The sequence below is a fragment of the Anas acuta genome, chromosome 6, assembly GCF_963932015.1.
Source record: "Anas acuta chromosome 6, bAnaAcu1.1, whole genome shotgun sequence".
NCBI lineage: Eukaryota > Metazoa > Chordata > Aves > Anseriformes > Anatidae > Anas > Anas acuta.
Window position 1 is genome coordinate 12,154,150 of NC_088984.1, and position 27,834 is coordinate 12,181,983.

At 38.1% G+C, this 27,834-nt stretch overlaps 1 long non-coding RNA gene across 1 annotated transcript; it reads left to right on the top strand.

Annotated features, from left to right (window-relative positions):
• The first annotated feature begins 217 nt into the window (after window positions 1-217).
• On the top strand, window positions 218-26,897 carry LOC137858708 (uncharacterized). Its single transcript, XR_011097936.1, has 3 exons — window positions 218-1,119; window positions 1,958-1,999; window positions 26,803-26,897. It is a non-coding gene; the product is annotated as an uncharacterized lncRNA (long non-coding RNA).
• The last annotated feature ends 937 nt before the right edge of the window (window positions 26,898-27,834 follow it).

Genomic DNA, 27,834 nt, shown 5'->3' on the forward strand with positions numbered 1-27,834 from the left:
GGAAAAAACAAATGATATGTTAAACCTTATGAGATAAAAATAACAGTAGTGCTATTTAAGTAAGTAAGTAGTAAGTAGATGTTTTTTGGGAGAAAGTTGGACGGATTGAGGCTGGACTGTGTGATAAATAATTTTGTCTGTTTTATCATTAACTATTTAACATGCTAGCTTTGGACAGACTCATGTTCATGTTTTCTAAAATCAAAGTGTGGGCTGCCCTCACTCATCATTTGCAGATTCAAAGGATTTCATTAGGATAATCCAGTGAAACTAAAAACATACAATTCTTTCCATTTTTTTTCCCAAAATTTTTCTTCATAAGAACTTGAATAAATTTGTCACTAACAAGTTTAAACGCTTTATGTGACACATTATTTCAGAGCCAATGTTGCAACATAGGAATATTGCCTTTTCTGGAAGGATCTTCCACATGCAATTGTATTCATGCAGAAACTCTCCTTCCCAGATGTGGTGGGGCTGGCTATTTAATTTGGATAAAGAGTTACAGTTGTATGTTGTTATATATGGAGTGGTAATTCGTGTCGAGAAAATGGTTGGTATTAATAAAGAAGGGGGAGATTTGGGAGTGTGGCCATGGGGGTCGGAAAGCCCCGTGGTTAATGATAACAGTAGACTCTTAACGATGAGGCCATCAGGAGTTTAGAGGGAACAAAGAAGGGTTATTCAGGAGACTCCATGCAGTCTCGAGTTTCTTGTTCTCTAGCCATTAAGGCATGGGAGTTTCTGTGTGTTTGTTGTTGTTATTTGCAAAGTTGTTTGACCAATGAAAAGTTGTTTTGAAAAGAACTGCTGTGGGGAGAAGGGTATAAGAGGGGAGCCTGTCCTCGAGATTAAAAAAAAAAAAAAAAGGCAACGCGATATAACGAAGTTATGTCATCAATAAAGAAGCAGAAAGAAGGAATGAAAAGGAACAGGCTAACAGAATGGAGACCAGGACGGGAACAGGCACATTGATTGCCTCATGAAGATAGAGGGTCGACTAGACTCAGCAAACCGCTCAAAGCTCGTACTGAAAGTCGCTGGAAACAGGTGCACCGGAGCTGGAGAGAAGCTCAAGCAGAGAGAAGCGGACCCACGCACACAACTGCCCCCTCGCTGGTAAGCAGTTGCACATTATGGGGAGTCATATGTCCTTAGAAATAAAGACTGTCCTGGTAACCTTAAAGCTTATTCTCCTTATTAACAATTGGACAGTTTATGAGCCTGAAACATGAGACCAAATTGAGGTCAAGGTGTGGGACTCTGCAACTAAAAACGACAAGGTTGCAGTGGAATTGCTCGGCACCTGGCGAGCAATCTCTGAGGGCTTAAAGAGCCCTGTGGGACCACAGTCAGAAACGTGTGGTTTGCCAGACAGTGAGGGAGCTGCGGGCTCCTTTACTGATCTGACTGCTATGCCATCGGCCCCCCCCCCCCCCCCCCACTACTGCCATCGAAGGCTTTTGCTGTTACGCCCCCTGTTGACCTGGACGTGTCTTTTCACCCAGGCCTATTGGCCTTGAAAAGGAGACGGATATGCTTTTCTTTGATCCGGGAAGAAGGCCCGAAGGCCGAGTTGTTTGACAACTTAAAGCAAGACATATTGTTCAAAAGGAATGGAAAATGGAGACTTGTTTGCAATCAAGAAAAAGAATGGAAAAAATGGAGACTGTTAAGTCATGGAACTTAAAGGATTGTTTGTTACCTTTTCTGATTGTACAAATGTTTAGGCATACTCGGGTTTAGTATGTAAAAGCAATGTTCTGTATATTTAGAATGTTTGATGTTCGTGTGTGCGTGTTGGTGGAGCGTAGACTCCCCGCACACCCAGAGCTGTTTACTTGTCTTTTATACCTTTTATAAATATTTCTTTTATAAATATTATTAAATTCAGATTGAGTTGAGACTTCATTTATAACAGTGTTGTTATTTTCTTTCTTTTTTCCTCCTTCCATAGCTGTATCATGAGGACCTGTTGCTTTCTGTCTGCTTCTACCTAGTAAGTATTCTGCTTTATTGTATGTTCAGTTTCATTTATCTTCATGGTGGAAATAAATGGAATATGTTAGCTTACATATGTTATGTTAGGATTGAAGTCTAAATCTTTAATTTAGAGTGAGAAAAAATATTTTAAAACTAAAGCTTATATTGTTTTTTTATTTATATATATATATATATATATATGCATGTATATGGCTTGAAATACTTTCTTTGTATTTTTAAGCTTTGGATATTTTGAATGTGTTTTTTATGCCTGCATTCTGCATTCTGCCCCTTTACTCTTTCCTGAACTAGATATTATTTATTCTTCCCAATTCTTTTTGTCTCTTTCTTTAATTCAGGTTCACAAAAATTCGTGCATCACATTTCTTACATCTCTTTCTATCTCTTTATACTTCTTTCTTTTGTCTGTTTGTTTATATATATATATATATATAAATATATATATATTTATATTTATATATATATATAAACATACAGACATATATATAATCCTGTGCCATGGATGGGACTCAACTTCTGAGCAGCTGGAAAATCTCAGTTCTTAGTTGTGAATATTCTTACTGCTCAGGTAGTTTTCTTTCATTATACTTTCCTGAATAGTATCAGGTATGACTGAGAAGCAATCTAACTTTTCTTTCCTATAGAAGTATTTGGAAGAGTAATGTGGGTTTCTCAGAGGTTAATAAATTACATAACTGCAATGAATTGTAGGAAGCAAAGAAATGATCAAATCACAGAATCACAGAATTTCTAGGTTGGAAGAGACCTCAAGATCATCGAGTCCAACCTCTAACCTAACACTAACAGTCCCCACTAAACCATATCCCTAAGCTCTACAATCGAATAACTATTTTTTGTGCCACTTTGTTTCTTGTTTGCTATGTCATTTATGTTAAATCTTATGATTTTCAGGTGTAGTTTTAATCTCTGTGCATGAGATAATAATTGTTTTCTCAATTATTTATTTCAAAGTAAATACTACTGAGACTTCTTTAGTTGTCTCAGAATTAACTCTGATGTTTTGGGACTCTGCAAGTGTATTTACATCACAAATAAAGAATCATAAAATGAGGGTTTAAACACAACTACTTATGCTGGAGGAATCAATTCTGCAATGTTTTATGTTCCCTGTGTGGGTAATATTTTAGTTCCATTCATTCTGAATTTTTGTCAAGCATTGCATTTTGTGTTTGCATTTGGCATGATGTGCAACATCGCCCTCTTCTTCTTGCTCCTCTCCCAAAAATATGCTAGGATTTTTACTGTGATTCTTTTTGGTGGTTCTCTGGGAATCTGGCTCCTCAATTTTATCACTTGTTTTTCTTAGGTAGACTTAGCACTGCCTCAATACAGAGAAAGCTTTTGGCATTTAACATGCAGAAATCTGTGCTTAAAATAACATTATCATTGTAACAAGCCAATAAACCTTGAAGAACTAATTTGAAAGGCTGAAATTATGTCCTTAATTTACACACTTTTCCTTCTTTTTGTGAAGAACAGTGGTGATAAAATGTCATCCTTAACTTTGAATTTCCCAGCATCTGTTGGTTTGTGGCACAGCCCAACCCTAACATTATTTAAATGTAATTTTGTGCATCAGAGTATTATCATACCCTGAGGATTCAATCCAGCAGCCAGGGCTGTGGTAGTTGTGAGGTTATAATTTCTCTTGTGCTCATTTTGTGTTTAATCATCTATTTCTATCCAGTTTAGTTTTTCTTAAAAATAAATAAATAAAGAAGGAAGGGAATCCAGATCCTATTTTTAGAAATAATAGGCATGGGCTTAGAAATAAGTGGTAAGGTTACCAATTTGTTTGTTTCCTTTAAACTTTCCGATTAATTTGCCAGAGCAAGGATACTTTGAATTTCTTGCAGTGCTTCATGGCAGGTTTGCGAGTGGTAGGGAGTTCATCTATTCCTAGATTTACTTTGTTTTTCCTTACAACATGAACAGCAAAAACAGATGCATATACAATATATAGATAACATATGTCAGTTGAGGAATACTGAAAGCTAAAACCAACTTACATCAGAAGAAAAAACTGGAAATAATTAGAGAAGAAACCAAAAATCATCTAAGCCTGCAACTGGTCTCCATGTGAAGATCTCTGTTGTCTAGTACTGACATAACATATTGTATTTACGCAGATATAATTAGTCAGAAAATCACTAACTCTGTTGTAAATGGATAGATTGCATTGCTAAAATTTGGATTAAATATGGTATTAAAAATAAGGCTTTTGAGAACATGTTTTTAATTAATTATTAGGATTTACAGAGGTCATTTTTTATTTATTTTTTTTTTTCAAAACAGTCCAGAAAGCTTTTTTAGGTGTTATTTTTTGAGAAAGGGTTTTTACTCAAAACTCTCTTGTTTTCAGCTATATGGGTTGCTCTAATAAAATGTGAGCAAACTCTGTGTAAAGCTTAACTTTCTAGTTTTACCCTTAGATTTCACAACTTTTTTTTTTTTTTTTTTAAAAAAAGAGAGATTCAGCACCAAAGACACTTTGAAAGTAATATTTTATTTTCCAGTCTTGAGAGATGTTATTTTTTTTCTTTTTAAATAATTTCTCATAACTTTCTAGGCGTTTGGCTTGGAGGAGAAGAGACTGACAGATACACACAGAATGGGGGGTTGGGGGGAAGGAGGAGGGAGGGAAATGCTGATACAATGTTGAATGCAGTAAAAAAAAATCATCTTATTGTCAGGATTGTTGCTTCTTTTGAATGATTTTTCCATCTTGTTCACCAAAACATGTAACAGCTGCTGGCTTCCTCTGATAGTAACCTTTGACTTTCTTAAGGGGAAGAATATACCTTGCTGAGGCAAAGAAATATGAATTACACTCCCTTCACATACCTTTCCACTTACTCGTGTCTCTTTCTCCTAATTTTTCATCTTTCATATGTGGCCTGGAGCAGAATCTCATCCATTTACACTAATGGAGAAAATATTGAAAAATAGTAGAGCTTTCCAAGCTCCATTAGCTAAGCAATGTGATGCATGTTGATGAAAGGTGCTGACAGCATTTTGTACCTCAAGTCTGGCAAAAGGTTCCACAACTAGCACCAGATCCAATGCTCAAATCTTACCCTTAATGTCACTGGTTAGGGCATCATTCTTTGACTAGGCTAACTTCAGCAGGAAACATGCGAAGAGCTTGATTACACACTTGCTGCTCATGTACAGATCTTCTCTGAATAATGCTTGTGGCTTTGCAGGCAGAGAGTGCCTCTGGACCCCCAAATGCCGTAGTATCTTCAGGCTTCTTGGATGTTTCTGAACAGCAAGAACACTTGTGGAAATCATAGTAGCTGGTGGAACTGCTTCAGAATGACACCTGAAGTCTTTTGAGTCATCACTGGTGTACTCTTGTTTTCAGATACTGTGCTCCCCACCCCTGAAACAGATGTGAAAATAAGCCCTGATTTCCAGTATATCTTTATCCAGAAGAAATAAAGAATCAGAATTGAAAAACAGTGGGTTTCATTCTCCTTATCTTGTTGCTTTCCAAGGTGTTGTTCTATTATGTGGGCATAATGTACACAGCATAGCTGTCAAAACATCAAGGACCCATATCCTGGCAGTTGCTGAACATCTAAAAATTCCTCTGAAGTTTGTGGGAGATGCAGCTGCCAAGTTGTAGCTTAGCTCCTTGAAGGGGTTGACTATAGTGAGTAATAACAAAAGCTGTTACAAATCACATCTACCTTGCGATATCTTTTTTAGGGAGGTAGGCTGAGAGTCTTAAAAAGTCAAGCTCCATTTCTTTACTTCTATTTAAATGGAAGTAGTTAATTTTTGCACACCAGTGACTATACAATTCCAGTTCATATCCAAAGCCCTTACAAGTGGTCTGCACTGGTTGACTCATGGAGTTTTTGGTATCGCTTCCTCAATTAAAGTTATGCAAAATTTTAAAAGCTTCACAGTGGGTTGTAAGTAGTGTTGACTCTGAGAACTTGGGCACTAAATATAGACCACTGCATTTGCAGGAGGTTAGAGAGTAGGCACCACATCAAGATCAGAAGACTTTTTTTAAAAAACAAACAAACAAACAAACAAAAAAAATCACCAGATTTGCTCAAAAAGAAGTTGTAGGTAGGACTCAAGGAACCCAGGGAAAGACACATTTTGTGCTGCCTCATAAGGTCTCAATGATGATCACTGTTTACCTCAGTGTCTTATCGGTGGGTACGTCTTTGCATAATTTTTCTGTCAGTCTGAACCCACTCTTTTCTCCAAGGCTAAATGGACAAAATAATTGTGCAGGCTTCCAGTTCTGGTTCATTTAAAATATTTTACTTGCAGTGGAAGAGGCTACTTCATTCTTCCATACTTGCTTTATGTACAGCTATGTTGATCAGCCAGTAAATTATGTTCAGTTTAGATTTCATTCATTTCCTCTTAGCTAAGCAAACCTCATGTTGTTTTAGCTATTTTCCAGTCATTTCGAAAGATTTAAATGGTGGTTTGGGGGGGGAGGGGGGGGAACAAAAACATAGGGTTTTGTGCCCCTAGTTGCTTTGTAAGCCTTTCAGTGGGACTTCTCATTCATGTAAAGTCTTGGTTGTGAAATACATGGATGGGATTCCCTGCTGGACTTCTCCTGCGGGGCAAAGGAGGACTGAACGAGTCGTATTCTAGATTCATTCATGATCTCCAAAGAAATTAAATTTTACAACAGCTTTCCAAGACTCCTCATGTAGTTTCTTATAGTGTTTTATTCTAGCAGTTTTAAGACCATGCTGCATAGAACAAAAAGTACTGCATTAGTTATTTCACTGATGGATGCTGTAGAGCTTCTGGGAATTTGGAGAACAAAATTGATCTCTTGACTAACTTTCCTTTTGTATTTGTCTTTGAGATCGACATCATAAAGTAGGCAACTTCTATACCAGCAGAAAAGCTTCAAACAACAGGAGTCATCTTTGTGTTACATTTAGTTTTTAAACTGCCACCATGTCCTCGTCTCCTATGTGATTTATTTATTTTCCCCTACTCCTTGATTTTTTTTTTTCTGGCCTCTCATTTTCTTCTACTTGAAGTAAAAATAATCTGTGTGTAGTTTGCAATGTGCACACAATTTCATACCTGGCACTTAATCACCAAGGAGCTAAACCCAATGTAAAATTAGCACTACCTTGTAGAACAGCACAGGAAAAGATGAACTTTATTTTCTTTGCGTCTGTGTGTGATTATTCTGCCTGGATGTACCTGATAGTGTGTGTGTGTGTTTGGTGGGAAAGTTAACTTTCTCTGTTAGAAGTATTAGGTGCTTGGTTTGGCTTTTGAAGGACCAGTAAGACAAGGAAATCACCATCAGAACAAATACATCAGGGTCTTGTGGTTTGTTTAAAATTCTCTTTCCATTATGGCCCAAGCCTACCACACACAAGACACCTGGTTTAGGTGTTGCCTTGTATTCAGGATACATATAACACTAGTAGAGATGCCGTGGTTGGACTTTTTGGGTCTTTTGTCTGCAGCTGGCTTTGGACCCAGGACTTAAGGCTGAAAACATATGCCACATCCTTGTGTTCAAAATGCAGCGTACGTTCATGCACACACACAAACACAGCGTGAGTTTGTGTGGCAATTATGCTGTTCTGATTGTTACCATGGGGATACAGCCATTTCCCATGGCTTCTCTATATGGAGCTTTTGGATGTGATAGCCTGGCAGCTCAGAAGCTTTGTAAAAGGTGTTGTTTTGTTTTGTTTTCTTTCTCTGTGTCAGGCATTTTGTAGTATTTCTCTAGAGAAGAGTTTTGGGTGTGGAGTTGTAAAATGCATTGCTGTTGGCATCTCTGTAGTAACCTACATCTATGGGGTGACTTCCATGGAATTGTCAGATCTATGAGTGAGGTTTGAACATACGAAGAAAACATCTTTATTATCTTTGTACAATACTGTAGTTTGCTATTTTATTAGTTATTTGTTTTGAAAAAGAGTTTTCAGCAACAGATATATAAAATAACATCGTAACCAATCTGAAAACAAAGTTGAAATTTAATATATATTTTCAATATGAAAGTTGAACACTTAAGGTTTTCTTTTCTGTGAGTGAATATTGACTACTTAATCTCCTAACTATGTCATTGGACTGGGGTTTGAAAAAAAGAAAAAGGAAGAAAAGCATATTCTTTGAGCATTTGCTGGTTCATTGCTTTCTCAAAAATATTGTTCCTTTGGAAAAATATCATTAAGATTTTAATTTGGATTTTCATTTTTGACTGAGAAGGGAAAGCAAATATATACATATATTTGAAAGCACAAATATGGTCTTATACCTAGAAAATGGACATTTTATTGCAAGCCTGCATGCTTGCCATAGTGGAAGGCTAAGGGAAGTTTGCTTTATATCTTAGAAACTCAAACTTTAAGAAAACAAAACACTAAAGGCAGTAGCAGACAGTGGAGAGTATTCAGTTATTAAAAATCAATAGATATCACAGGTGATGGTTTTGTCTTTTGAAAGAAGTGGAGTTATTCAAATGAATTTCATACAAGCTTTGGAAAAATATGAATGTTGATAATCTCATAAGAGATTAAGTGCTGTTTGGTGGGGAAGATTTGGTTGTTCTTTTTCCAATTCCTTTCCTAGAGCTCTAGTGTAGCACAAAGTTAAAGCACTAATTAAACAAGATATTAACCACTTAAAGTATATAAAGCATTCTTCTGAAGCAATAGTATTCAGAGACAGTTAAATTCTCACAATAACTTGTTTAGCATTAATAAGTTCAAGAAAATAATGCTGTTTTCACTGACTCTCAAAGTTGGAAGGGAATCCTTATTTGATCTGTAGCTTAATGCTTTCTATGTATTTTTATCCTGTAACTTCTATTTGAGTTATGCCATATATTTTAGAAAGCTTTTAGTCTTGATCTCCTAATGGTGTTTTCTCCTATGTTTTCTCCTAGTGGCTAATTGGGTTGCTATTAACAGTATGTTCTGTAACTTTCCTGTGATTTTTTTTATTTTTTTTATTTTTTTTGTAGGGAAGGTATCTGAGGTTTCCAGCCATTTGCTCTCGTGGGCAAGCTGTTTGAAGGCATAGTATTGGTTAATTGATATTGAGAGGTTTTCTTTGCTTCTTCTGCTTTATAACATGTGTTGGCTTCTCCTCTAATAGCTCTCACAGCTCTTCTCTGATTCTTTCCAGCCTTGAGACCCAGTCACAGTTCCGCCATAACCCTAGAAAGGACCAAAACCCTTTCCTCTCAACCCAGTGTAGTTGTCAAGATACCATGCCAATCCATTTATCTACAACATCATGCTGTTCGTGTTGTTTTATTCCACCAGTTCTTACTCAGGTACCTGGTTACTTCTGGGTTTCTGAGAAAGAAAAAAAAAAGTGCTATCTGCTGTTAAAGCCAAATGGTTTAAGAGGTCATGTGAAACATGTTCGAAGAAGAAAAAAAAAAAACAAACCTGTGAAGAGTATCCACTTTCCCCCAAACATAAAATGAGGATTAGTCAAATTGGTCAAACACTTGGATTTCTGCATAAGTACTATGTTGTCCCAAGGGTCTGTAACTCTCTTCTCTTTTGAGCTTCTCACCACAAGCAACTTTTTTCAGATACGATTCTTTAGCAATATAATTACCCAAGCATTCAGGGTACGCTGTTCCTTTTTTTTTTTTTTTTTTTTTTTTTGTATTTTAAAACTACTAAATCTCTGCTAACATACACATTAGAAATGAATGAAGTAATGACGTGGATGAGGCTAAACCAAAGCACGCAATTAATTAGATCTCATTTTCTATTGTGATGGATTCCTGGAGCTTTGTGGGCACTGACCAAAGATACATTTGCTTTTCTCATGTAGGGTAATTGGATTACTAGGTAGTATGAGTCTTTAATCTTTGCTGATAGAGTGAGATAAATGTCTGCTAAACACACTGAGCAAACAAGAGTAGCTTAAGAAAAGAAGTGACAAGAAAAGGTGATGTGAAAATAGAGGCTTAAGCAATATTTCTTCTGGTGATGGAGAGGAAAAAGCTGTTCTGTTGTCACTTGGCTGGTTAAACATACTGTGATGACAGGGTAGCTGCTTCTCTGCACTCTTTAATAACATCTTTCTATACACACTGAATTTTGAAATAGGATGCCTCCTTTACATGGCTGCAAAAGTGTCTGTTTTTCAGGGAATGGGTGTCTGAAAAATTAGGGAATCCTTCTCTGTGAAGAACCTTGAAATAAGGATTGGAAAAAATTGAGGTATTGGTAGTCATTTCTAAGGTTGAAAATTGACATAATTTTTTCATCCAGTGTTCAGGAGTAAAAATGCAGCATGGATTCACTTATTTATTTATTTTTGTATTAGAATGTAAAAAATATGGCAAAAATAAAATTACTTTACAATTCAGGTAACATCCTACCAATCATGCTTTTTTTAAAAAAAAAAAAAGTCAGTCATTTCTGACTAGTCATAGACCTGCATTCAGGCAGAAACGAAGGGAAAAAATAGGCAAAAGATGATGGACTTTTCTGTTTTGTGGGGGAAGATAGATAAGTTCGGGTTGTGCTGGGTTGAGATTGGAAGCAATTTCTTGTTGAAGACCTTTCCTCCCAGCTTGCTATTTATGACCTGCTTGAATATAGGGGCAGAACCTGGTCTCTTTTGAAAGTTCAAGAAGCGCAGGAAGAAGCACAAAAATCATTTCCAGCCGGGAGAAAGATGCTGAGATCTGGGTGCCTCTGCAGAACTCCAGGGCATTTCCAATATAACCACAGAGGGAGATCTTTGAAGAGGCAACGTGTCCACCTACTCTTAAGAGACATCTGAGTTGACTGTCTAAAATATCCATGGCTCTTGAAAAACCTGTCCCTTCAAGGAGGAAATCTGGAGGACAAATAGAAACAGCTTGAGCCTCCAGTAAGAACTGGGCATACAGCCTCCAGAACTATCAGTGTCCTGTCTGCTGGTGAAGGCAACTCTGGTAATAGCTCAAAGGCTGGTTCCTATGCTGGGGGGAGTCAGATCACCGCCCATAATTAATTTAGCAGGGGTAGTCAAATTCATACATTTAAACTTGTTTGAATACATATCCTGTACTTACTGCATTATAGGAAAGCCAGCAATAAAAAAGCTAAAACCTGGACCAGACTCCAGAGACCAACTTCCCGTCTTCCTAGGTCACTTTGTGGCTACGGAATTCTGGGAAACATGCAAATGTATCTGAACACTTTCATAAATTCCTGTGAGGTAAACTTTCCTTCCTTGCTATTTCATTAAGAAGTGATTGATGCTTGGCACTTCTGTATAATAATAAAACATTTCCAAAGTTTACGGTCAATAAATTTGTGTAATAAAAAATGCATCCCAGTGCTATTATAGTTCATACTTCCACTTCAACAACTTCTTAAGGCCAAGATAATTTAAATATTGGTTGTGCTTTCTGCTTTCAAAGAACAAAGACTTCTGAATTATTTTTTAAGCTATGGTATGTTAAGGTTATTGTATTCATCAACTTGCAATTTCTTCTGGAGTCAAAACTGACTTTTAGTTGAATTTTTGATGCACCTTTGTAAAAATAATGTGGTCTGGGACTTTGTGACAAATAGCTATGTCTTTCTGTACAGATCTGAATACACCTGTATTTTTCAGTGAAGTACACCACAAAGCTGGTTTTTTTGTTTGTTTGTTTGTTTTGTTTGTTTGTTTTTGATGTTGTTGTTCAGGTTTCTTTTCATGAAGTGTTTTAATATCTATAATCTAACCCCAAAGACAATGCAGTCACTGCATAACTCTTCACTGCCTCTGTAAGGATGTGGATAAAAGTTTCAGGTAAAGAAACACTATGAAAGCATTTATTTTTCTCCAAACCATAGAGCTTTATAAGGTTTTATTTATATTTTGTTTTCTGTTTAGTTTTGGTTTGGTTTTGCTGGCAGCACCTATTTTTTCCAACCTTGGATTCACACAGCAACTGTATATGGGTCTGATAGAGGAGAGGACCGCAACCCTGCTTCCACTGAAATAATGACATAGGTTTGTGTTAGGAATTCTGCAGGCTCCTAACAGTTCATGTGAGGGATGGAAATAGAAGTCGGAGACCAGGTTAATGTTATTTCCAGTGCTAATAATCCTTAAATGTTCCAGAACCACGCTCCAGTTAGCTTTAGAAATTAGCTTTAGAAGTTTTAAAGTGCCTTTGTTTTCCTTTTAAAACCTCCTTTTAAGACTGTTTTTTGAGACTTGTGTATGCGGTAAGGCAAAGTTTTATTTTGCTGCTCATCTGGATGCTTGAGAAAATTCTGAAATGGCATTATATCTGCCTGTATGCAGACAAGAGAATTAACATCCTGATGTTTGCTTTTCTTTTCCTTTTTGAAAGTATAAGGAAAGAAAGAAAAATAGTCTGGACTGGAAAAAAAAATCCTGAATTCCCCTTCAATACTGATTTAAAAATAATAATAATTAAAAAAAATGTGCATTCTTTTTTTGTATTTAGCACTCTTTTCTCCCGAAACTGAAAATTTTGGTTAAGAAAAGCTTTAAAAGAAGGCAAACTAGTAGAGAAGTGGAGCTCCTCACTTTTCAGAAGCTCCTTGCTTTTTTCAGGTCTATCTTGTGAGAAACTATTATCTAAAAATTAATTCTGAAGGTAATTTTAAGGACTCTTTTCACTATAGCAGATATCAGGGCTTTATACTACTCTAGGATATTTACTTTTCTGATATGTTTTGCAGGGTTGGTGAAGTGATGGTGAGATGAGGGCAGGGGGGAACCGGAAAAATTACAACCAAGATGGGAGGAATGTGGCAGTGCTCAGGATCTCAGACTTCCCCTGACAATTGTTTTATTTTGCCAGGCTGAGTCTACCATAAGGCAGTGTTTTCCTTAGAAAGAACAATTTCCACAAGCCAATTCTCCCATCATCCTCAAAAAGGTGTCTGCAAAACTGGTGAGCATGTGAAATGGATTCTAACCTACTTTGCTTTCCTCTTGAGTTGGCTTTGTGAGATGAAAACTACAATTAACACCTTTTGCTTTCTATTTTTGATAAAGCTTTCAATGCTTTTTTTTCAAACAGTCTTGTTAAGAGACCTCTGCTGGGTCTGGTGCCTTCTACCTCATTTCTGTCATCCCCATGCATACTCATGGCATACACTGTGGCTTTTTCTCCCATAAAAATGTAGAATCACATCCCTAGACATGTCCAGTGCCATGCAATAGCTCAAATCTCACACTTCTGTCATTTTCTTCTCACTCCAGAAAGGCCAGAGACATATTTTGTGCACTGAGGCACTCCTTCAGCCTCACTGCAGCTCTGGCACCCCAATGTATCATCTATTACCAGCTTCTGTCCTTCTTCTGAACTAACACATAACAATGTCCTGCAGGGAAAATTGATGCCTTCAAATACATCCATGAATGCCAGAGATTCATTTAGGCCTAGAAAGTTCATTCATATGACGTGTTTGGTGCTATTCTATAGAAATACTCCAGTAGATTTGTAGCTTTTGAGAAGCGAGTTTAAAGGAGGAAAATATGGCAATTGATGGCCAAAAGGAGAGTGAATAGGAGAGAAAATATGCGGCCACTTGTAAACTGTAATCTGCTGAAACCCAGAGGGTTTTTTTAGGTTTGTCTTTCCTCTGATCTGTGTTTGTTTATTCTAACAGAACATGTTTTTGTCCGGAAGATATTTGGGGCCTTGAATAAAACATACAGCATTCACAAAGAGCTCTATTTTAAACTGGTATCAACCATTTATGAAGACATTGTGGAAACTGCCCAAAGAGAATAAGAGAATGTGAAGATTCAAGCTTTTAAGGATAGGCTTTTTTTTTTGACTGGGGAAGTTATACAGTGTATTTAAAAAAAAAAAAAAATCCTCCTTGTAAAACCTTCATCTTGCTGCTAAAAGAATTAGGGGTCTCTGACAGATGGCAAAGATAGCATAGTTTTACAGCCCCAGACTTAAAAGCTGCTTGTGACCTTGCTGCATGAAATGTTGCTTTTAGGTAAAGGACTTGAGCTTAAATTAGAAGAATGTGTCTTTGTATGGGTCCTCTTTGCTTTATTTATTCTATTATAGTCAAGTCAAATATCACTACAGAAACAGAACCACACTGTGTGAGACACAATAAACACACAATAAGCTACACTTTCTATGCTGAAGATGTCAAGTAGGCCAAAGAGACAAGAGGACAAAGAGGTGAGGTAAAGAAGAGCCAGCCCTTCTGTAAGAGCTGGGAACCTGAAATTCAGTCCATGTTCAAGGTTGCTCAGGAGCTGTGGTTTAACCAGGCTTTCTGAATCTCAGGCTAACATCACAATTGTGAAAATATTGCTTCATTCTTAAGTTTGCAGTTACTTGGCATTTGTGCTAATGTCTGATGCTTGACTTTAGTGTTTCAGTTCTGCTAATGCCATACTGGCTTGGCTTTATATGAAAAAAAGGTTTAAAAATGCAGGATAGGGACTCTTTGTTGCAAAGACTTCACAGTGGTATGTGAAAAGAAGTCTGCTGACTTGTTTTTAGTAATTCTGTGCCTAAACCTTACTATAGGAGTAGAGCCCTAGCTGATTAATGTGATCAATGGTCACTTGTACTGCTAGTGAAGATAATGGAGGTATCTTGTCTTTTCAGTGTAAATAGCTTAGGGAAGTGTTTGCTAACACAAATCTGGAGTGTTACTATGCTTTTCCTAAATTAACTTGTTTACAGTGGAAATGAACTGCCCCCATGCCAGTAACCAGCATGCGATAAGGCTGGAGAACCAGGCTAGGGAGTCTGGGACTTGGCAGGTGTTAAGAGAACACAGCAGACCATGGTGGGCACACCCAAGCTGTAGGTCCAATCTGTTATAATTACTAGTACCAACAGGATCTGAGTATTTTCAAAGAATATGGGGATTGCTTTATTTAGGTTTGATCTATGGGATAAACTATCAGAATTTTTAGAGGGGCACTTTGTTTTCATGACCCTAATGTCTTTCTTACATGCTTCTCCATTTGGGGGAAGGAAAGGGAGTGAAGCAGAAACAAGGTTATGCCTACAAGATCTACAACTCTGCACGGAGGTACCTGTGCTGGGTAAAGTTACTGGAAGAGGCCACCTTGTGGAAACCAAAAACACAACCACACATTTCTGCAAATCGCCAGCTCATGAGCAGACAGACTTCTTGGTTTGGGAGGCTGATTGTTAGGTATTACTCACTAGGTAAAAAAAAAGAACAGCCCCTTTTTTGACTTGTTTGGAGACATCTGTCACTGCAGCCTCATGGGCTGATATACAAAGAGCTTAAGTTGCAGCATTTAACCTAACAGAGGCAAATGGCTTTGCAATTTCAATATTTTTAAAAATATCTCCCTCTGTCTGTCTTTATCTCCCTTCCTTCTGGTAGCCAACTGCCAATTCCCTAATAACTACTGAGAATCTATTTAGAATAGGTTTCAGAGTAGCAGCTTGTCACAATATCAGTAATGATTCTCCAGGCTTCTGACTTTTTTTTTTTCCCTGATAGTGCTTGTCTTTGCTTCTGTTCTTTTCAAATAATCTCATTGCTGTTAACTATTTGGTTTTTATTTAGGAAAATTAGTCATGTTTTTAAGCGTGCACTACACGTAACCCCCATAATCTTACAGAAGGGGAGGAAACAGATTGTGACAAGCATAAATAAACAAAGAATAGCTGTTGTGTGACAGCAGCAGGCATTAGAAAGGAAGCCAACAGCAGGTCCTGTGAATGCTGAGATCACATCTGTCGGTGTGACTAGTGGTCAGGGTTTGGCTTGAATAATCCAAAGAAAGAGAGGGCAGTATTTTAACAGGTGGGTTAAAGAATGAATGAATTGAAATGTTTACTTCTGTTTTCTTTGATAAATAGAAACGTAAAACACCCATAGCCTTACAATGGAATGAGCTCCATATTGTGTTCAGAGACTAAAAAATAGAAACATGGGGTACAAAAGGCATTCTTGATGTTCATGTATGTTTTTTTCTGCCTGAAAGATTAAAAAGAGCAGTCTTTTTAAAAACACATAATCCTGTGCAAAATAGTTTATTTAAATATATATATATATGTTTGAAGTCATCAAATACAATAGAAGAGGGACCTGGTTTTAACTAGAGAGGGAATGTGTCAAATTGGCTGTGAATAAGTGTGGTGAGTTTTCTATTTGGGGAGGCAGCAACAAGTTGTTTTTAAAGTACCTGAATGAGGGTTGAGTCGGTATATGACATCTACTAAATTAAAGGACTACAAGTCTGTCTCCTGAGTGATCCCTAGCAGTCACCCCTCTTGGGATCTTAGAGAGAAAAATATTTGAGTCTTTGTGCTTCCTGGCATAATGGCAAGGTATTATAGCAGAACCCAGGAAACCAGTCCAATCATGTAACAGAGCCTCCAAAGAAAAGGGAAATCAAAAAAGTTGTGCTCAGTAAAGGCAACTGACTGGTAATGGCAAAAGGTTCCTCATCACTGCATTGAGAGGACCAAGAGATGTTAGTCTGGAAACAGCATACGTTAACACAGTTTATAAATCAGTGTTTTATCAACAAAAAGAGTGGTGGGTAAGCTAGTGTTAATGTCAGATTTATGTTAACATGCACCAAGGAAATCAATACAAGGTAACACTGTTTGCATAGGGTAAACAGATTTCTGGCATGCTTGCTGCTTTTGATTATCCAAAATCGTGTACACAGAACTGTGAGTTTGTAGTGCATTGTACAAACCAGAGGGTAGTTCTCCCGTGTGGAAAAACCAACACATTTCAATAAAGCATCAGAAGGAGCTTAGAGCCAATTTTCCCTGTTGCTTGGCACAAGGGTAGGGGCTGCCCTATGCTACAGCTTTTTTCTTTGGTTTGAATTTTACTCACTTGCACGTCAGCTTATTCCTGGGGCACTCTTTAACTCTGCCAGGAAAGTGTAAACTGAATTCTTTATGTGGAGGTGGAGGGTGTGGGGGAATTCTTAGACACAATCAAAATAAAAGCTTGTACAGAACCTGTTCTCAAGGGAAAAATGTGTATGTGAGGATGCTCAATTTTTTTTTTTTTTTTGCTGTGCAGTTATATCTGAAAGGCCATACGCAAATCTAGTCAGAAATAGTATTTGATCCCAATTGGATTGATTTCAAATGTTTTTTTGAAATCTGTTTTCTCATCAGTGGATGAAATTTTCATCAGTAGCAAACTCCAATGTATTTAATATAAATTGGGAGAATTTGCATCTCTGCAGCTCTGAGTATTCCCTTTCATACTGTGGCACTACCTGTTTTATACCTTTAATATCCTGTTGTTCTTTTAGTGCAACTTTTTCCTAGGAGAACTGTTAGTGTGCTTGTTCTCTTGCCCCTTAATGAAACATGGATTGTTTACAGCTAATGAAGCTCACTAATGAAGCCCATTTTAATTTGAAGCCTAATTTTCCTGGGCCCAACCAAAACCTATAAACCATCAAGAGCATAAGTGGGGCCTGACTAAAGGCCTGAGGATTTTCTGTCCTCAGTTCCCTCCCCTGCACTGCCAGAACTTATTTCTTTTCATGAAGAACCAAGAATGTGGTGTTCCCAGCAGGACTGGGCAGTGGGGGAAGCAGAGGGGCTTTGACAACCTTTGTCTGCTGAACTAGTTGTCGTGGACTGGGGATTTGGTCTCTCAGCAATGTCTTCATGTCCTGAGGGCAGGGAACATCAAGCTTCATATACCCGTTCTCATTTTGCAAGAGTGCAAGCTTATTTTCTTGCATCCCCAGGTGTGGAGATGTCTCCTGTTTAGAAACTGCTCTATTGCATTCAATCCTTTTCACCTGTTTGGGAACTGTTTCATTAAAGCAAAAGCTTTCTCAGTAAGAAAGATACAGAATCATGTCACCAATGAACATATTTCTTTCTATTCCTCTCCTACTCTGAAACAGCAGAGTAGTTTTGTACATTGAACTGCTAGGTTGTATTTCCCCTTAGCAGGATCCATCTTCCAGATCCTGAGGGTGCACTGTGTCATTTTGTGGCAGGAAACTTTTTTACAGAGATTCCTCCTTACTTAGAAAAGTAAGAAGAAAAAAATATAACTTGTTGCTCTTTGCTTCAAGTTCATTCAAGACATTTCTTTCCAGACTGCCTAATATTTGGTTTCTGCACCACCGGATGGAAGACTGTTTTTTTTTTTTTTTCCTCACTACTTCTCCCAAACCCATCAGTATTAATAATACAAATAATAAATCTAAAAAGGATTCCTCACCCCCCTTCCCTTACATGAATAGCCTGTGTGTTGTGTTTTGGCTGATATAATATTTCTGCTTTGTTAAATTCAGAAGCATTTATTTTTCCTTCCATCATTCATTTTACTACATTAAGTTAGTGGTACTGTGGGGATTCAGTTGATTAATGACTAATTTCCATTCTGTGCATGCTCAAGAGGAACTTGCTCTCACAGTACTTGCCTCCAAAATAATTTAATCTAAAAAGAGAGAAGAGTTTTGGGGAAGCAAAACCTTCATGTGAAAACAAAAGCCCAGTAGAACTGCAATGGAAAACTGGGAAGTGCTAACTGCACTTGCATTGCGGTACTTTCAGGGGCAGGAGAGCACTGCCCCTACACTGGATGCCTGTGTTTATGTATCCCCTTTTGACTGTCACAGCTTATGAAGACATTACTCAAACAATCAGTTGCTGTTCTGACCCACTTGGAGAGTAAACTTCTGCTGGTTTAGCTGGTCATCTGAATTCCTGGCCGCTTGTTTTGGTTTAATCCATAGAGATGGAGAAAAGGATGGGTGAGCACACAATGATAATCTTCCCTGCCCTGAGAGGGAACAGAAGCAGAGATGGCAAGTGCATTAATCTATGTTGTGCTGCAGATTGGTTTGAGTTAAAAATAGATCCCAAATCCAACTGTCTGCTTAGTTCTTAATTTCTTCATATTCACACTTACAGTAAGTATGTGCATCCTGCTCCTGGTCTGAGCTTCTCCAAAATAGCCCAGAAATACCCCCTGAACTGCTAAATGTGTGCTCTGAGACATTGAGAAACACAACAACAACAAAAGGCAGACAGCTCCCAATGATGACTCCAAAACTCCAGCTGATGCTTGGAAATGTGTAACACTTCTGAGTGCTTCTGTCATTGCAGGGACAGAACCTGGTCTTAGTTCAATGAATTGCACTTGAAGGTTTATGGTAAAATTCAGATAGTTTCTGGTAATAACTGATCCATGAAAGCACTTTTTTCTTTTTTTTTTCCTCTTTTATTTTTTTGGGGTGAAGTCATGCCTTCCTCTGCAGGATCACCCCATGTCTTTTACTTATATTTTCAGCATTTGTGTAATGTTAACATAGTCTTAATAATAATACAAAATTCAACAAAAATAATGCAGGCATTTTGGCAACTGTCTCTCTTTTTTTTTTTTTTTTCCTCCCTGCAGGAATTTAACCATTTAAATTAGTATGTCAGTAATTTAATTGAAAATGCAGGCACCAGATCTGAATTCTCTTGTTTCTCACATCACAAGAGCCATAGGCATCTGGCAAAGGATGCTGACAAACTGACCTTGTGTTACTTCCTTATGCTTCCTCTGAGAATGTACTGAAATATCTATTAAAGGAATGTGGCAATCATAGATCCTTTTTTTTTTTTTTCTTTTTGGAGATGAACCAGAGGCAAAGTTCCATTGCTAAATCAATTAAAAAGAAAACTACAGGTGCTCTTGTAAGGCTGTTCACAGGAAGACAGATTTCCTGATAAATCAGTTCTTCTGACACATTGTTAATGAGAAATTAAGAACCGCATTGTACTCTGGGTCTGGGCGACTTAAATTTCTTTTCTTTCTTTGAGTATAAAATATATTGAAGGGAAAGTAGTCCCTAGCAGAAAGTAACTGTAGATTTTTCTAACGTGTGCATTTACATTATCAGTCTAGACACAGGTTGTAAATATGCTGATAGGACTTTCCTTTGCCAACTTTAAGGACAGACAAAAATATTTCCTCTAATTATTAGCAACTAAACCATTTTGTCAAAATACTGTGAAGTAAAGTTTTGAAGGGAGGAGATAGAAATAAACACGCAGCACCTTACTAACAAGTTGGGAGAAGACAGAAGAGCTACAACATGAGGTCAACTCCTAAATACAGCATATCTATTTTGATCTGTTTTCTTCTCCTATCTTAGGTTTTGACCCTGTGCCTGTGAGTTGCTATGTAAATGAAGCTTTAGTCAGCTGTGCTGGATGTCTTGATGTATGAGTGTGGAGGTTCTGATCCAGCAAAGTCCAAAATCACTTGTAAGAGCTGTGGAGGGATTACTGTCAGCTGTGATGGAAAGTGAAATGTTCAAATACCCTCTCTCTCTGCTTGTGACTAAAATATCTGACTAGGCATCAAAATCATTTTGTTGTGCTATTTTAGATCACATAAGTGGAAAGCAGTCTCAACCAAGAGTCATGTTCTTGCCTGGCCTGTTTCACTGGGGAGTTACCCTTCACAGTAGGACTGGGAAAGGAGAAGCAGGATCCCTCAGTTGTCACAGTTCATGGTCACTGCAAAACTCCAGCCCTTACTTCAAGCTGGCATTTCTTGTCTGTAACTGCTGAGAAGTCAGCACCTGTTCCTTTTTGTTGCAAGGAGGGTAACCTCATGCAGAAGGTGAGGTTTGCAGCTGAAACTGATAAGGTGTTAAATTACCACAGCAAAAATTTCTAGTCTGCATGTCTGTCTATCAATATTTCAGGGAACTTTACTGTGACCCCCTGCCAAGGGCAGTGAACGTGTTGTGCTAGTCCTAGCTAGCTAGAGTCTCTTGCAGCAGAAGTTAGACTCTACTTTGGACTATCAGATGATATCTGTTTCTCATAACTTTATGATAGCAGATGAAATTGATTAACTGTTCATAGTCAGACTGGTCGCAGATTATTTTTCTTGTATAGATAATTACATTTCCCCTTGAAATTTCACAAAGGCAGTGCTTATGCAAACGCATGCATTTACTCCATTTAAAAAAAAAAATCTTTATTTTCCGTTTCATTATGTTTTGGATAGATAATCTGCATGTCTCTAGGGATACATTCTGACTATGTTTTCAAAGCCTATTGGACTCGTGTTTTACTAGATGGACTGCTTGCTGTCAGTCCTTCTTTTTGTTGCTATATCTCTTTGTTAAACACAAAGAATACTTTTTTACAAAATGGAACTGGATTTTTTCCTTTTTTCAGATATACTAGGTATTCAAAGGCGTGATCCCTAACAGAGCAGAGGAGGTCAGTAGCTAAAGGTCTTCGTGTTTTGCTAATGTAAACCAGAAGAGCTGTGCTGAAGCCAGTAGAACTGAATGAGTTTGTATCAAATGAGGAAGCACTCGATATATTTGATGCAGTGAATGCTTTTAAAATGCAAGTTAGTTGGACTTTTTTTTTTCTTTTTTTTTTTCCTGGTAACTATTTCACTCAGTTGCATCTCATGTACAGTTCATATTATGTTCATGAGGGACTAAACCATACTCTGCTACCATTCAAATCTACATGGACCTGACTTTATGGGAATGACAAGCTTATGAATATTAAGCGGTCTTTTGTTTCTATTTCTGAGGTCAAAGGTAAGAGCTAAGTTGCTAGATCAATAGTCTAATCTTTAAATATGTGCCAAACTGTGGCCTGCCAGCACAAAGTAATTGACCGATCAACATAAGCTGGACCTCACCAGAAATTGTGTGCTTTACCTCATGATTAATTGATGTAAGCTCAAGATACTTTGTCTGACCTTTACTAATTAGTTACAAGGCAAAATCTCAAACAAGTGGGACTCTACATCCAGGCAAATTGCTGCAAGTCTCTGCTGCAGTGGTTTGTGCAGTGTTAATGGGGTTCTGGCTGCATCCTTAGCTGAAGTTCCTCCCTCCAGAAAAAGGTATGAAAATTAGAGGGAAAAAAAAAAAAATTATTGTAGGATGACTTTTTGACCCGAGTAGAAGCACTAATGGAAACACTGTGAATGAGCGTCTGGTGGAGGAACCCCTGGATGTACAAGTTGCCAAACAAGACTCTCCTCTTTTGTTCAGAAAACTGGGGTGGTGTTGTACAATTGCTGCTTACTTGATAATGGCCATTTTTCTTTGCTGCTCCCTCTGCACATGTACAATTTGCAGTATTTAAGGGCTTGCCCATCTTCTCACCAAGTTCACTTGTGAAATCTCTACTAATCTCAATAGTATCAGAAGCATCCCCAGTAGTTCCACATTGCAAAAAAAAACATAGAAGTCCTGTTGCTGGGGGCTGCTTGAAGAGGACATTCCATAGCAGCAAAGCAACAAGGTCCTACTAGTCCTCACATCTCCAGCTAGAAGCTCTTCGGCTCTTGGCCCTTATAAGCTCTCTGCTCACCACACATACATGTGCCCAATAGTGGTGAACCTTTAATGTTTCACAGGAAAACCCACATCCTTTAGATGATGGTGATCTCTTGCCTCTTTTCTCATTCTAATCTCCTGGTGTACATCCTCCCTCACCAATGAGCAGCTTTGCATAACAGAAAAGCGCTGCTTACAATAGAGTAATTTAGTTACAAGCTAGCAGTAATGGTGTACGGCAACAAAAAGCATAATGCTATACAAAGTAAAACACCGGGGGAGGGAATCAAAGAAAAGGCAAAGCAAAGAAAATCATAATGTGTGTTAAAGATAAATCTTATGTCATGACCTTAAAAAACTCCAGCTGGGATTCTGCTATTCAGAATAGCCCTTAGAAATGATTTTCAAAGGTTAGCTGCATGTGAAAAAGGAACAAAACAAAGTTTGATCATCTAGGGATTTGCAAACATGTTCATGGGAGCCACCAGAAGGTCCTGTACAAATGACCTGAGAGGAGAGAGAAACAGTTCAGCTTTCCAACCAAGCAAGCAGGAGTGAATGTTCTGCAAACATTTGAATATCAAAGGAGGTATTTTAGAATGAAGCCCTACTTCACAGGAAGCCAATTTAATGAACACACACCAGAAAGAAAATAAATTACCAGGCTGGAATACATTACTAAGTGATATCACTCCATTTTGAGGCCTGCCATCTTCCAGAGATTTTTATGCACAGGTCAAGGAACAAACTCTGATCTGAACCTCACAGTACAACTAGTAGGATGAGGGAAAGAAGTGCAGGTTCAGAAAGGACCTGGATTAATGTATAATATTTGAGAATGCACCTGGAGCCAGCTGCTGCTAGAAAAACAGTAGACACTTGGCATGCAATAATCCTTTCAGCAGGTTTAATGAAGCTTTGTCTCAGATGGTCCCTTCTGGCTTATAACTTCTTATTACTCTGCATCCTTGCTGATTTGTCTATTGCTGATGAAAAGCTACTACTACAATCCCTAAAAGCTGGGCTGGAGCTTGGGCTTGTTTTCTGATGTATCTTTTCATGCAGATGATGGTAGAAAGGAACCTTAAGAAGCAATCTTAGAGATAGGCACCTTGAGTGTAAGTTCCATGTTGGTGAAGGGGAAATTATGTTCCTATCAGTTTAGCCCCAGGTAGTCCTATGCACCAGCGACATTCCAACAGGCACTATTTGTTTCACAATTTTTCATTTATATTTTCTGGAACTCCAAGTAGTAGGGCTATTTATGCTCATTTGGAGTCCCATTTTGTAAAAAGGAACCCCAGACACACTGAGTTTTGAGCAGTGGAAGGCCCTGTGCAAGATTTCTGCACGTCTTGCTGCCAGAGCATTCTGTTCAAGTCTAAAGGACAAATGGGTTCTCTGAAGAGTTAGACACATTCATGTCTCTTAATAGTAGCCTGGTTGTTACTTCCAACTCCAGATGTCTCTGCACCACTGATTACAATAAATCAGGAAACTCAATACATCCTCATTATTCTATTCCTCAATTAGCTCTAGACCCCCACTGGAGCTGGGAGGCTGAGTTAGTTGGACTCAGCTCCACGCCTGTTCAATGCTTGTGTCCACCATACACGTAAAAGTTTTTCATAAAATAATCTGGTTTTGATATAGAAAGCCTGACACAGGCAGGAACAATGTAACTAAGCAAGAAATATAGGCAAAGAATCACAAGTATGATGGGAGATAAAGATGAAAAAGAATTATGTCAGTATAGATCCACTGAAGGCAATGAAAACGTGCTGATTTACACAACTGTAGTCTTTACTAAGGTAACAGTATAAAAGTATCACTGGGAGTATAACAAATGTTTCTTTCTAGACACAACGGATTGAAGCCAGCTACAGCTGTGAGTTGCATGTGCTTACACCAGGGCTTAATTTGGCACAATAGCTATAAACACGAGATGGCTTAGTGAATGATTTATGCTGTCTCTGTAGGTAGCTGATGGCAGAGATCTCCCAGTAAAACCATAGTGGTGAGGTACAAAAAGAGAAGTGAATGGAAGCTCAGATGGTACAACTGCAGTAATCTGTATGACAATATTTGTGTTGTCTAACTCTGCCTGTGTGAGCAAAGGACATAGAGGAAATACATAACAAGAGCCCTAAAAATCCCTGAATCCAGGATGGGCATGCTATTTTGTCTTGTGATGATTTGTTGGAAGGTATAATTCTCCAGGGGCTATCAGATGAGTTGTTCTCCATGTATAAGCTATCAGACTTGGCAGATTTGGTCAGTGGGTTTCCAGTCTGGTTCCTCTTTTCCTGCAGGTGTAGTAGGAGTGGGTTAGTCCTTTTGTTTGCAGCTTGAGAACAGAAGATGGGGAAAATACTCTCTTCTAGGAAAAACTGGTGCAAACTGGCATAGCTATGATTTTCCTTGAGACATTTGGATGGCCCCCTGTGTCCTGAAAATGAACCACCAGAGCTGAGCAATTTGTTCATACCATGTACCCTGGTGTCATGTTGGGGTATAACAAGTTGGACAAATCCAAAGAAGCAGCTCTGGATCAGCAGGAAGCAACGACAATGGAGTGTACCATAGATTCTGTGAATGAGTGAAAAACCTGTTAATCTCTGAAAACCAGCAAGTATGTGCAAAATAATAGTAGTTCAGATTCATCGCTTATCTAAATGAAGATGTGGTAAACAAAAACTGCTTTTCATATTTTAGATTACCCAGTTATGAAAATATTTTTAAAAGAAAAAAAGATCCAGAGGGAGTTGTATTTCAAATTTACTAATTCTTTTAAATAGTACTGGGGGAGGGAGAATCTGGTATGTAGCCATGGATGGGGACAGGACTGTGGTTTAGATGAACTGTGTGTTCCCAGACTAGTAACTCTCACTGTGTTGCTTTGCCTTGGAGAGTAACAACCAAGATGAGACTGATGGCTAAATTGGCCCTCAGAAATGCAGAGAAGACGTGATCTGGAGAACTCAAGTTGGAGCATATGCTTTGCACACAGGGAAATGAAGGCAGCTTTTTTGCAGTCAAAGCAGATCTATAATTATAGATATATACATATAACTATTATTAATAAAAGAAGGTGGAGGGAGATTGTATGTGGAGAATATTTCCAGTCATTAAAGTATGTACTGGAATAGCTAGCAGTACTGTGGTTGGCACACTGTGAACTTCCTGTGTTTTATCTCTGAAACGATGTGAGATCACCCATCTGCTTCTGTTCTGCAAGCTGGTTTCTCCTTGTGAAAGAAATTGCTTTGTATATCCCATCAGGACATAGCTTGAAATATTAGCTTGCACTGTTGACTTTCTCTCTAGCATCAGCCTTATGAGTAGATACCACCAAAGGATTCGTGCATGGTCTGATGTGCTGTGGCATAGGAACCTGCTACCACCTTCTATGCTGTCAATGTAAGGAAACATTCAACAACAGAAGCTAGAGTTAGATTTTTTTGTTCCTTTTTTGAGTTTTCATTTTTCCTTGTTACAATTGGTATTTCCAGTCTGAGAGAACAAGGAAGCAAGAAGGGAAAATTGGCAGGGAAAGGGAGACAACGTTTAGCATGCAATCCTCACTTTTGACATCCTTGTCTCATTTGCGTATCTCTTTTGTGTGTAAAGTCTGTCTAAATGTCTCTATAGTGACGTTTGCTAAAGACTTTCCCATATGTGAATCTGTTCTCCCCTGTCCACTCTATTTGACCTGACATTTTCTATGCCAAATGGTGTCTGCATTAGGCTGCATTATTAAAATTTTCAGGGGGGAATGAGGAGAGGAAGTACAACTGTTATACATAAAGGTAAAAAATTGGCTTTTTTTGTTTGTTTGTTTGTTTTCCTAGTAATTAAACATGAAAATTCTCCTGCCAAGTTGAGGAAGGTAGCAAAGCCAGCATATTCTGCATGACTTCACCCCCTTTGAATTCTACAGGATGACAGCACTGTCTTTCCAGTCTCTGTTTTTAGGGAGAAAACTACTAAAACTTTAGCTAAAGTAATCTCAAAATAAATGTTTGTACTTTTTTTTTTTCTTCTTTCTTTTTTTTTATTTTCTTAATTTGGTTACAAATTCTCAGAAATTTGTGTTGCAGGGTACTCAGGTACTGAGCAGGGCTTCTGTCATGCTATGACACTGCAGAATTTTGCTCTTCTGGGTATTCAAGATGATGCCAATTAGTATTAAAGCAGCATGCCAAAAAAAAGCAGAAGACATTTAAAGGGCCAATAAGAGGTGTTAAGCCCCCAGGGAGGGTTTCTGTATGGCAGGGCTGCATGCACAGCTGGTAAAGGATGAGGCTGAAGCAACGAGCCCAGGGGCCTGGCCTTTCTCCTAAGGTCTCTTGCTCTTCTGGTTGTTCAGAGATGGGTCAAAGCCAAAATACAAATGGGTTGTCACAAATTCAAGGGTATTTACAAAGCATCTAAGGAACTAGTGTGCTAACCATGTTTTGGTGGCTATAGTTTTTAATCACTTTTCTCTTTCTATAGTCTCTTCATGGTCTCAGAGAAGACTATAAAAATTCATCAGAAGAAACCCAACCAGTCCACAACATATATGCTAGCAAGAGAACAGCATTAGGTAAGAACAAAGGCAATAAATATATGTCCTAAGTCTTGGTTTTATATGTTCGTAATTTTGCACAAGACAAAATACTGAGTCATTTCTACCCCCCCCCCCAGCTTTAATTTGCTTCTTGATTTTAAGAAAAAGATTAAGAAAAGCTCCTTCTAATTCTTCAGAGAGTTCTGCATTCAATTAAATATGCAGCAGGTCAGTTTTTCCACTGTGAGGCACTGGAGAACATGTTAAAGGATTATTTTGTCATTGTGGGTGTGAGATAAATTGTGAATAAAAGATGAGGCAAGGGCAGGGGGGAAGAATCATGCTGTAAGAGGAGAAAGGATTTACTCCCTTAAAAGAAGCTTCCAAATCTCTGTCTAATCTTAGCCTCTCTTCTGTGTCCCCTGCTATTGCAACACCTCCCTTCCTCTGCCCCCTTTTCCTTCTCACTGACCTCCTGTGCTTAGAAGGTGAACGTTAGAAGTTAAGCCAGCCCAAGCTAAACGCTTTGACAGTATGCAAATTATTTGCCTTAACGCTCCCAGTATGATCACAGCGGAAGTTCCCATTACAGTTGGTGCAGATGGTCTTGGATCCGGTACATAAATAAACAGTTTCATTGAACATAAGTAGGAACAAATGGCCTTGCCACAGGATTAATCCCCCAAGGTCACTTGGGACCCTGGTGTGGGGTTCCCTCTGTGCTGCTGTAGTGCAGGTGTTGAAGCAAATTTGAAGGTAAGCAAGATGAGCAAGTCCATCTAAGAACAAGTAATCAGGAGCAAGCGAAAAGCTTGAAAAAAGCATATGTAATCTTGAGTTCTTGTTTACTTTTAAAGAATAGTGTTGAGTTTTTAAATTATTATTATTATTTTTTAAGCAACAAGCAAAATACATAAAGTTGATTTTATGCTTGTGCTTGCATATTCTGATGTGGTTGTTCCGTCTTTTTGCCTCAG